This window comes from Lepidochelys olivacea (genome assembly GCF_965140295.1).
Source record: "Lepidochelys olivacea isolate rLepOli2 genome assembly, chromosome: 1".
NCBI classification, from domain to species: Eukaryota; Metazoa; Chordata; order Testudines; family Cheloniidae; genus Lepidochelys; species Lepidochelys olivacea.
The window spans coordinates 238662318-238673290 of record NC_140411.1 but is presented as its reverse complement, the minus strand read 5'-3'; the positions used below and the strand labels follow the sequence as shown (position 1 = coordinate 238673290).

Genomic DNA, 10973 nt, shown 5'->3' with positions numbered 1-10973 from the left:
TACAAATACACAGTAAGAATCTAGTTCCTGCTCCAGTTTGGAGATGCAGACCATTCTACAGAAACACCCAGTCAACGTGGAAGTGTTTAATAAAGTTGGTTAGTTTTTTACCTTAGTAACAGGTCTTCGTATATTAAATCATGGTTCAAAGTGATCTAGGACACAACAAGCTGAATATAACTGTAGCCTGGCATTGCCAGCAAAGCACTGTCTGTATTCTCTGTCTGTACACTAGCTTAGGGGCTCTCATTTCATATATCATTCACAACTCGAGGCAATAGTTCCACAACATCAGTACATATTCTTAATACAAAGAGAAAAAATAAAAAGAATTGCAATGCCGTGTATGTTTCTCTTTGGGAGCTAGATAAATGTGTAAGCTGCACTATCTTAGACGCCCCTCTGAATTTAGTCCTTTGGGTCTGTACATATACAGTGGATGGAATTCGAGTCCTGCGTGGGACTTTTTTTTTTTTTTTTAAATCCAGCTCCTGTCCCGCCCTGCAATATCCACTCCCACCCGATCCCACATTGTTTCTTTAATTTTTATCCTACTCCCACCCACAAAAACCTTTGGTCCCACAAATCCTGCAAGACAGATTCCCCCATGCTACAAAAATAAAATAAAATAAAATAAAATAAAATAAAATAAAAATGGACGGTTAAAATATTATATATATATATATATATATATATATATATATATATATATATATATATATATATATATATATATATATATATATAAATGGAATTCAGACACAAATTTTACCACTAAAAGAATAAAACGAATCTTGCTTAAACCATGTAAAAATACTTTAACTCCTGTTATAATAGCTATCAAATCTCTTTCTATCCCTTTCTTAAATTTAAGTATTAAAACCCTTATTTAAAAAAAAAGAAACTTGCTTTACATTGCTGACATTCTATTTATGACAAATTGACTAAATCTTCATGTTTTCCCGCAAATTACCACAGTCTGTTTCTTTGCCCACCGAGTTCTGCCCGCAACAAAGTACATTTTACTGGCTTCTGCTATTATGGCAGTGGATCCGCCGGGACCTGCAAGATCCCAGAACCCTTGTAGGACTCTAGATGGAATACTGGCACAATTGAAGTGAATGGGAATTTTGGCACAACTGTTTAGGACAGGACTAGAGGAAGAATATCGGGCCAGACCCTCAGCTTGTACTAATCAGTGTGGCTCCATGACTTTAATTTCCACCATCTGAGAATCTGATCCAAGCATTTGAAACTGCAGAGTGAATTTAGACAGGAAGGATGTGTTACACACACAGGAATCTGGCCAGGGCACGTCGGAACACCTGGGCTAACAACGGGGTCTTGCATTACTAATATTAAATCAGCTCACACCGTCCTTTATTATCCTCCTTCTATGCATGGGGAAACTGAGGCACCAAGTGATGTAGCTTACCCAGAGTCACAGTAAATTGGTGGCAGAGCAGGGAGAGAACTTAGGAGTCCTGACTTCCATTCCTGCAATTTAGATGTCACTGTTACAGTATCTGCAGTGCTACAAAACAAACCGACAATAGGACCCAAGCACCACAAGACTAACACAAAATGGAAATACCAGTCACTGAAATGAAAGTCAGGGTTCGGGTTAGGGTTAACCTCCACCCCACAAATCCTAGCCCCAAGAAATAAGACAAATGACTCACTGTGAACAAAGCATGCCCTAGAAACTCTCTATACAGTAGCCACTGTTTCAGAAAAATACCCCCACTCCCTGATAGAGTCAAATGCCGTAATATGATGACTATCACATTGTGTGGTATTTTCATCATGCCATCCCCAAGCCAAATACCATAGCAAGTAATCTTCCTCCTATTCAAGTAAGTTGAGATGCTCCCATGGACTGCAGTGGTGTACGATCCCAATCCGTCGCAGCAACCAAGGAGCACGTAGTGCAGTTCAAAGGGCATGAGGGAGGGGGTGGATGATGAGATCCATTCTAGTCATAGTTTTAACAGTTGAAGATAATAACAATATACTGCCGTATAGGGAGTACCCACCACTCTGAGATCTAGATCCCAGATCCTGCCCAGGCACAAAGAGAAAATTTGGGCTTCAATCCCACAAGAGTTCCATGTGGATGGACCCATTGTCTCCATATTGCAGAATCAGGGCTTTGGTTGCTGCCCACAGAAACCAGAAAAGATTGAGCATTTCATTAACTGGTCATTCCTAATCAGCCCAGCAATAGGTCTACAAATGAATAAACAACTTAAGTGAAGCTCTGTTGTAAAAATGAAAGCAATTGGGTACCACTCTGAATACTGGCAGACATCAGAGTTCCCTTTTAACTCTGGAGTCATTCAACTGTTGTTGGAGTGTTACATAAAAGCTTTTAATTTAGTGAGTACCTTTTTGTGAGTCGAGGGGATTGTTTGTGACTAATGAAGAGCAGAGAACATTTTAATAGTAGAGACAACTGGCTTTGATATTGATATTGTCTCTAAAAAAAGTCTGTTTTGAAGTCTTTGAGATTAGGAAGCCCCCTTTGTATTTTATCCCACCATGTTAATAAAATTGCCTTGGCTACATAATGCTCTCTGCAAAACAGAAGTAATTTTCCCCCTCTTCCCCCCCACCCCCAACTTAGTTTCCTGTGCTATCCTTTGGATTTTTTTTAAACACTAGTCATTATTCTGTACATCAACATTTATAAATTTTCATTAAGTAGCTTTCAGGAATAATCTTCAAATGAAAACCCAAGTGCAATGTTTTGTTTCTTCCAAGACACTGAGCATATTCACATCTTTATATTTGTCTGCAGTTTTGCATTTCACAGACATCTCCTAGTTTTTTGGGTTATGTGTCTGGACTCCTCCCATATTTCTAAAATCCTTGGGGTCTATTAAAGCATCAAAAAGACAGATGGCCCAGTAAAGATATTTTCAGGGCTAAATACCTTCTGATATCACAACCTAGACTAGGTGATCTGGTTAAAATTTGCAGGGATCTGCCCCTATGGTTCATTTTGCAGAATCTGAGCCTAAAGAAGTATGCACCCACTGTTTCAAAGGGCTAAGGGGCACTGTGTTAATGGAGTGGTATTTTCAGATAATAAGCTATAAAACTGAGGTCATCCTAGCCACTTGTCGTTATTAATGATCACATTACAATCTTCCAGAATAAGGGTAGAGATCCCAGTATCCCAGCCAAATTCCAATTTAGGTAATTACATTCTAAATTCTCCCTAAATTGTACCTCCTTAAATTCTCTCTGCAGTCCCAGTTGGATTGTATTCCTTTCCTTTTCCCACAATCAATTGATGCATAGTGTTTCAAGTCTTTAACTATCTGCCATGTTCCTCTTTAGAGATGGTTGCATTTCAGTGGGGTGAAAGCTGAGTGATAATGAAAAAATCAGAAAATGCTCATTTGACTAACTTGAAACATTATGCAGGAATATATACATTTTGTCAACATTTTCAATGAAAAATTATCAAAATAGGTTCAAAACATTGTGTTTTGACATGACATGGTAGTCAAAATATTTTCACTTTTTATGATGTTATAAATGAATGATAAATTATAGTATAATAACAAAAAGTTGAGTTGATACAGTTTAAACAAAATGCGTTTGACCTTAGGCAAACTACATGGTTTCAACCTTATCAAAATGAAATGATTCAATAAGATCAAAACAAAATGTCATTTCAGTTTTTCTGAAACAAAATTTTTCAATTTCTTTCCATGGGAAATTTTGAAATTTAATCTTTTTGTTCCAATTCAGGATGAAAAGAAAAATTAAGTTCTGGAATTTCCCATAGAATGGGAGTTCCAGGCTCTGACCATCTCCAGTGTGTATAGCTATTCCTATACTGTAGTCATTTGTGTAACCCATCTGTCAGATTGATCTTGGCAACAAAAAGGGTTGGGTGCAATACACATAGTATTTTTCTTGGCAAACACCAAATCAGTTCAACCCCTCACCCCCCAAAACCTGAGAAAACTAAACACATCATCTCTGAGTCATCTTAACAAACAGAACATCCCCACTTGCAGGAACTCCAAGACTCTGCACAAGACAAATTTTCATTAGGGGAAAGGGAACATAGCCAAACTTGGGAAAACACAGCAACAGAACATATGTGCAAATGAAAAGTAAAATACTCTCCCCCTTCCTATAACATTGGCAGTAGTCCATCTAACTCTCTTCCCCCCTGATGGCGAGAACATCCCATAGATTATGATTCCTTAGCCATGCCTCCTCAGCTATCCACCAAATCCCATTGATGGTTTGGACAAGCAGTAGTTTTTCAGGTCAGTCTCCAGGGTGCTGCTTGCCTAGTCCCACCTGGAGGTACCACAATCTAACCCATTTTATTGATTCAGCTTTATTAAGGCACTAGCTAGGCAAGGCCTGTCCAGAGTCCTTTCAGCTCTACTGCTGTCTTCTGTATCATATCTCACTGCCTTTCACAACAAAGTTCTCATGGAAGGAGAGCCAAGAGCCCTTAGAATCTTGAGCAGAGTCCTGACTACTTAGAAACAAACTCTTTGCCATTCTTCCCCCCAGAATCCAAACCCATGTACATTTATGGTGACTTCCCAAGTGTCACTCAATGAATTGTGGATAGGTAGGCTATGCAAACTAAGCTTAATATGGTAGGGTTTTTTTCCTTTTAACCAATAGACAGGGTAGAGAACTCTTGCATTTTTGGAGCTGCTGGCCATAAGTCTTACATTTGAAAGCAGCTTTGGCTGGTTGGGTTTGAAATGTTTCATATAAACATGAGATGGTATTATATAATCTATTTAAGTTGATGTGGAGGTAGGTACAGTTGAGAAGAGGTTCACCTCTGTTTTGTTCTTAAATTCTATGTTACTGCATTTGATTATTTCTCAGAAAATCTATTACCAAAGTGAAAGGTTAAAGTGAAAACTACCTTTGTGAACAGAGGCCTGGTCTACACTAAAAAGTTATATGGCATAACTACATCAGTCAGAAGTATGAACAAACCACACCCCTGCCCGACGTAGCTATGCCAACGTCCACACCAGTGTAGAACGCTTGTGCTGAGCTAACGTCACTGCTCGGAGAGGTGGTGGTCTGTAGTGTAAACATACCCAGAGTAAGACTGGTGCTTTAATTCCTCAGAAGTGGATCATCCATTAGGATAGAGTGGGTGCAATTCACATGAATAATGATTGAAATGAGAAAAGTATTTCTAGTAATTAGTGAAAGCAATATAAAAGAGAGGGTGTAAATTATGCCCTGATTTAGGCCTCAGTTCAGCAAAGTACTTAAGCACATGCATATCTTTAAGCACGGGTCATCCCTTTGTCCTCAGTGGGACATATCGCATGCTTAAAGTTAAGCCATGCTTAAGTACCTTGCTGAATTGAGGCCATAGCATATCACAGTTAATGAAACAATTTAATACAACAGAAACAATATTTTTAGGGCTGTCAATTAATTGCTGTTAATGCTGCGATTAACTGAAAGCAAAATTAATGTGTTAATCGCATTCCTGTGGGTGAGATGGGAGGCATCCACAGCAGGGGGCTGAAGCCTCAGACAGCAGCTCTGTGAGTGGCGGAGAGCTGAAGCAGCCCTAGCCCACAGCTCTGGAACTGGCAGAGGGGCTGGAGGAGCCCCAATCTGCAGCTTCCTGGGCTGCAGGGGTGGGGGCTAGAGGCAGAGGTGGATTAGGATTTTGGGGGTCCCTGGGCCAGAGCAAGTGGGGGGCCTCTCCCTGCCCCTTCCACCTGCAGTCCCCCCTTGACCCCTATGGCACTCCTGCTAGGGAGCAGAGTTGGGATGTGAGGGCTTGCCCCACTCCACCCACCCAGCACTCCTGCAAGGGAGTGGAGTCGGGGTATGGGGGCTTCCCCCCTCCCCAGCAGGAGCACCGGGTGGGTGGAGCAGGTCAGAGCGTAGGGGTGCCCATTTTTCTGGAGCCCCCCAATTGGCCAGGGCCCCTGGGCACGTGCCCCGTTGGCCCAGTGGCTAATCTGCCACTGGCTGGAGGAGCCCCAGCCCACAGCTTCCTGGGTTGTAGGAGGACTGGAGCAACTCCAGACCACAGATGCTTGAGCAGTGGGTGGGGGAGCTGGAGCCTGCGCCCCAAGCCCCACACCCCTAGAGGGGCTGAAGCCTTGAGCCCTGAGTGGGGCTGAAGCCCTCACCCCGAGGGAGGCTGAAGCCCTGAGTGGAGCGGAATCCCAGATCCCCCAGTCCTGACCCTATATTTGAAAATATAGGACCCCCCCCAACATTTAAATAAATGGTATTCTAATATTGTTTAACAGTGCAATTAAACCTGTGATTAATTGCAATTAATTTTTTAATCGCTTGAGATCCCTAAATATTTTGTTTAATTTCTTTCTAACCTCTATGATATAAGCACATCAGCCCTCTCTCCACTAGGAAAAATAATTCACCATCAGTGCAGCTGTTTCCTATTGGTAACGCCAATGGGGGCTTTATCATAGACAGGGATCAGGCCACACACCAGGTAACCCTATGGTATGTTACTTTAAGTCACAAAAGTCAGCCTTGCTCTTGGAACCGTTTCCAAGGTCTAGATAGCATGGATGACAGGCTCATCCGGAACGTGAACAGTGAACAAACAAAGGCTGCAGTCCTGCACTGTGCACAGTCTTGCACCCTTCTGGAACCAAATGGGCCTCTGTTCAGATACAGGGGCCATCAGTGTGGCACTCAGTGAGGGATACAGGAGAGCGAACTGCCTTCCTATCCCCCTGAGGTGATGCTTTCAATGGCACATTTTTCTGATTCCTCTCACTAAACCTAAATTCAGTTACTTTTTTGGGTAATTATACTCACAACGTCAGGTTTTTTATACCCCTGCATTTTAGAAAGCTCTTGGGCTAATTTTAAATATATATAATTTTGAAGAAAGAGAAGTAAAACTGGGATGCTAAGTTTCAGCCTGAAGCAAATATTTATGGCCAAGTTTTTCAACTAAACATTTATAGAATGAAAATGCTGACTCACCTTTCTGTCATGTTGTTGCTATAATACAAATAACCCAGGAAAGTTATAAGGGGCCACAGAGGCCCTGTGATCTGTAGAAGCTAGTGTGTCCATGGAGAATGATGCAGTTCCACAGCACCACAAAGTGTAAGGAAGAAAGGAACTTGGTTGAGGATTCATTCACATGAAAAAACCTTTTATGGGAGTTTCTATAATGCTTCATCTTGAACAAGTATGTGGAGACTAACGCTGGATGACTGTATAATAAGGCTCACTGGCTCTCTGATAGAAACTTTCATAAAGGAAAAAGTTACTGATGAAAGTAAACGGGGGTTTTTGTGTGTGCGTGTTTTGTGTGCAACTTGAGGTTTCATCTGGTTGTCAGTGCCTATAGAATGAGGGACAACAGGGGAGCAGGCCTCCAACCTGAACTCCCTGTGCTCTCTTCCTGAAAGTGAAGGAAGAGCATCAAAGAGAATGAGAGTGACAGACTATCTAACTGAAAGGTATTGTATATTTTTGCTTTAGGTCACAGCCATGGCTGGCATCACAGAGCAAAATCTTTCTAATTTAACATTTATGAACTCCTTATTTCCAGGGTTCAGTTGTGGAAGGTTTGGAAACTTGGGGTGATAGTACAGGGTAACATAGTCATTCTTAGTCTTTGCTTTTGGCCAGTCTAAAACTTCCCTGTTATGGCTGAATGCTGAATGTTCTTTTATTACAGCTCCTATTTTTCTTTTAGCTAGGGCTGGGTGAATAATGGATTTTTGGTTCATCTGCAGTTCCAATAAATTAAAAAAAAAGTTTTGGGTCAACCCAAAACCAAATATTTTGGTGAATCAAATTTTAAAAAAAATGTTTTGAGTCAAACAAAAGTTTTATTCAACCCAAGACGAAATATTGTGTTTAGATATTGAGTGGTCGATTTAAAAAAAAAAGAAAAAAAGACAACCCTCACATAAATTTGAAGAAAAAATTTCATTTAGAAACTCTTTCAAACCAAAAATTGGAAATGTTTAGTTCTGACTCTTTCAAAACAGATTATTTCAACTTTTTTTTTCAGTTGGGGTGGAGGGGGCAGTTTCAACATGAACAATTTGGCAAAACCGACACATTTGCAGGACATTTTGGTGTCACCAAGTCTGCCTTCCCCCAAAAAATTTTGGCCAAACATTTTCCCAATTCTAGTCTTAACCTGTTTTCTTCTCTGCTCAGTCTGAAAAAGCAAAAGAATTTGCCATGCCACCAAGTTTGCACCAATCCATTCCAAAGTTTCAGATACATACTTACTTCATTTATAAGAGCCACTACATCATGACATACACCTGGGCATAGAGAAACCAGGAATGAAGGATTTATGAATAGTTCCCACTGAATGCAGCAGAGGATCTGGCCCAATTGATATTTCCACATTGCTTGGTTACTGTTAAATTTACATTTGGCTAAAAATCACCCCTATATTATAATGATAGTGGAGAATTGCAACTACTCTATTTGAAGATGTGTGAGGAAACCTAAATTATGATTTTCCCTATCTGTGAACACTTGTTATTCATGTCAGACAGGTGTTTTTAGAGTATAGGACCCCTCCCCCGAACTCCAGCTTTCAAAATTAATCATCTTGTTGCTTATTTTAACACCCATCAATAATAGTTTTCCAGGCCAATATGCGGTATATAATTTGTGATTAATAGATATCTATGTAATTGGGGAGGGGCTGGATTTTTTTTTTCTGAATGAGCTAAATTCAATAACTGTTCTCATTTGAAAAGCACTGGTGACTGTGAACATGCTATGTTTCTGTCCTACCACAAGAGGGTACTAGCAGTAGATTTCACCCATCGGCTTTATTCTGGGAGAATCCTGTACATTTCAATATGTAGGCTTTTTTTTTTAATATCTGGAAAATCTGTTCGCAATCTGTTGTGTCCTATTTGTATTTGAAATATTTTATAGGTAACCACAACAAAGAGATGTTAGTTTGTCTATATAGATCTTTCCATGTCAGTTATGTTTGGAACCAGATGCTTTGCTTACATTTTGCCTGCAATAAGAAATGCTTGCCAGTCTCTGCCCATACTGGTTTTATTGAGAGGAAAAACTCTGAAATACCATAAGAGCTGCAGCCAGGGAGCTTTAAAATTCCATCTGTCCAGCAAAAAAAAAAGATTTTTTAAAAACAGGAACTCAGTGTTCTCCAGTGGATTTCACACATGAACTTTCAAAGCTCTCCAGAACTAGGGTCCTGTGATGGGGCGACTACCCCACACGTGAACAAAGTGTTAACAGGAGTCTAAAAGATCAATTAGTCTACCTTACTGCACCTGGAGGGTGTGTCAGGCTTGGTTTGTTGGGTGTGGGGCGGAAGGGGGGCCGGAGCTGGACCTTCATAAAAGAAGGAAGTGAAAGTTACAGGGGAGGTTCAGGAAAAGGACCCAAACCAGAGAAATGCAGGAGAGAGGGAGGGTAATGAGGTTGTCCATCCTTTAAGGCTGGAGATGGCTGTCATATATTTGGATATATTGAACAGAGAGTTGATTCTGTTCATACAAGTTTGCAGTTCTAGTTTCCTCAGAGTTACTTATGTAAAATCTGTTGTTATATTCCAGTTACTGTATTTTTCTTCTCTCTCTGCAATACAAGAGGTCAGTCAACCATCATGGCTCCAACCATGTGCACATGTCTGTGTTTCTAATCAGGGGTTTGTGCTATATCCGCTCTGCACAGCAATTGGCGATGAGGATTTCTAGAATCTACTTTGTAGAGCCCTGCATGGATACAAATGTATATCTGTGGATATAAATTGGTATCCATGGAGCTGCAGGGCTCTACCGGGAACCAGGAAGGAGCAGCATGTCGTGCCACTGTTTGCAGGAGCCAGTGCCCCATTCTGGCAGTGCTTCCAGCTTGGCTGTACCACCCCCAGCCCTGCCCACTGGGGTGGGTACCAGGCTCACCAGCAGCTGTCACCTGGTCACGCTTGTGTGTTCAAGTGGTGTGCACACCCCCGGACAGGAGATGCAGATTGCTGCGTGGAAGGCACTAGGGGCGGTACAGCCACACCGGAGGAGCTGCCAGCGTAGGGGCACTGGCTCCTGCGAGCAGTGGGCCGACATGTGCTCCTTTGTGGTTCCCGGTAGAGCCCTCCAGCTTTGCGGATACCAATTTATAACCACAGATCTCCACATCCACGGATAGAAATTTGTTTCCGCTGTGACAGGGTCAGGCCAGATGGCTACAGGAGAGTGATAGAAGGCAGATATATTAGCCCCAGGTTAAGTAGGTCCCTTTTCCCTGAATAAGATAACAGGGAAGGTTCCAGAACAATCAGGAACTTTCTGGAAACAATTAAGGCAAACAGGCCGATTAGAACACCTGCAGCCAATCAAGAAGCTGCTAGAATCAATTAAGACAGGCTAATCAGGGCACCTGGGTTTAAAATGGAGCTCACTTCAATTTGTGGTGTGTGTGCGAGGAGCTGGGAGCAAGAGGTGAAAGAAGCTGAGAGTGAGAAGGCATACTCCTGGAAGACTGAGAAATACAAGCATTATCAGACATCAGGAGGAAGGTCCTGTGGTGAGAATAAAGAAGGTGTTGGGAGGAGGCCATGGGGAAGTAGCCCAGGGAGTTGTAGCTGCCACGCAGCTGTTACAGGAGCCACTGTAGACAGCTGCAATCCACAGGGCCCTGGGCTGGAAGCCAGAGTAGAGGGCAGGCCCAGGTTCCCCCCATCCCCCCAACTCCCTACTTGATACCGGAGGAGTTGACCTGGACTGTGGGTTCCACCAGAGGGGAAGGTCTCTGGCTTGTTCCCCGATCCACTAGGTGGATCAGCAGAGACTGCGGGGATTGTACTTCTTCCTTTTCCCCATGGTGGCAAGTGATGAGGCTAACTGAGTGAACGGCAGATTTGAGCCACGAAAGTGGCCAAACTGAGGGCTGCCGTGAACCTCTGAGGCAAGCAAATCCACCAATAAGTGCAGGACCCACCAAGGCAG

The 10973-nt window shown here is 42.1% G+C and overlaps 1 long non-coding RNA gene across 1 annotated transcript in view; it reads left to right on the top strand.

Moving 5' to 3' along the window:
* LOC311528775 overlaps nt 1–288 on the top strand; it is a 76519-nt gene extending 76231 nt beyond the window's left edge. Inside the window, exon 5 of the long non-coding RNA XR_014713692.1 lies at nt 1–288. This exon is cut by the window's left edge and continues 214 nt beyond it. This is a non-coding gene — a long non-coding RNA (uncharacterized lncRNA).
* Nucleotides 289–10973: the final 10685 nt, after the last annotated feature.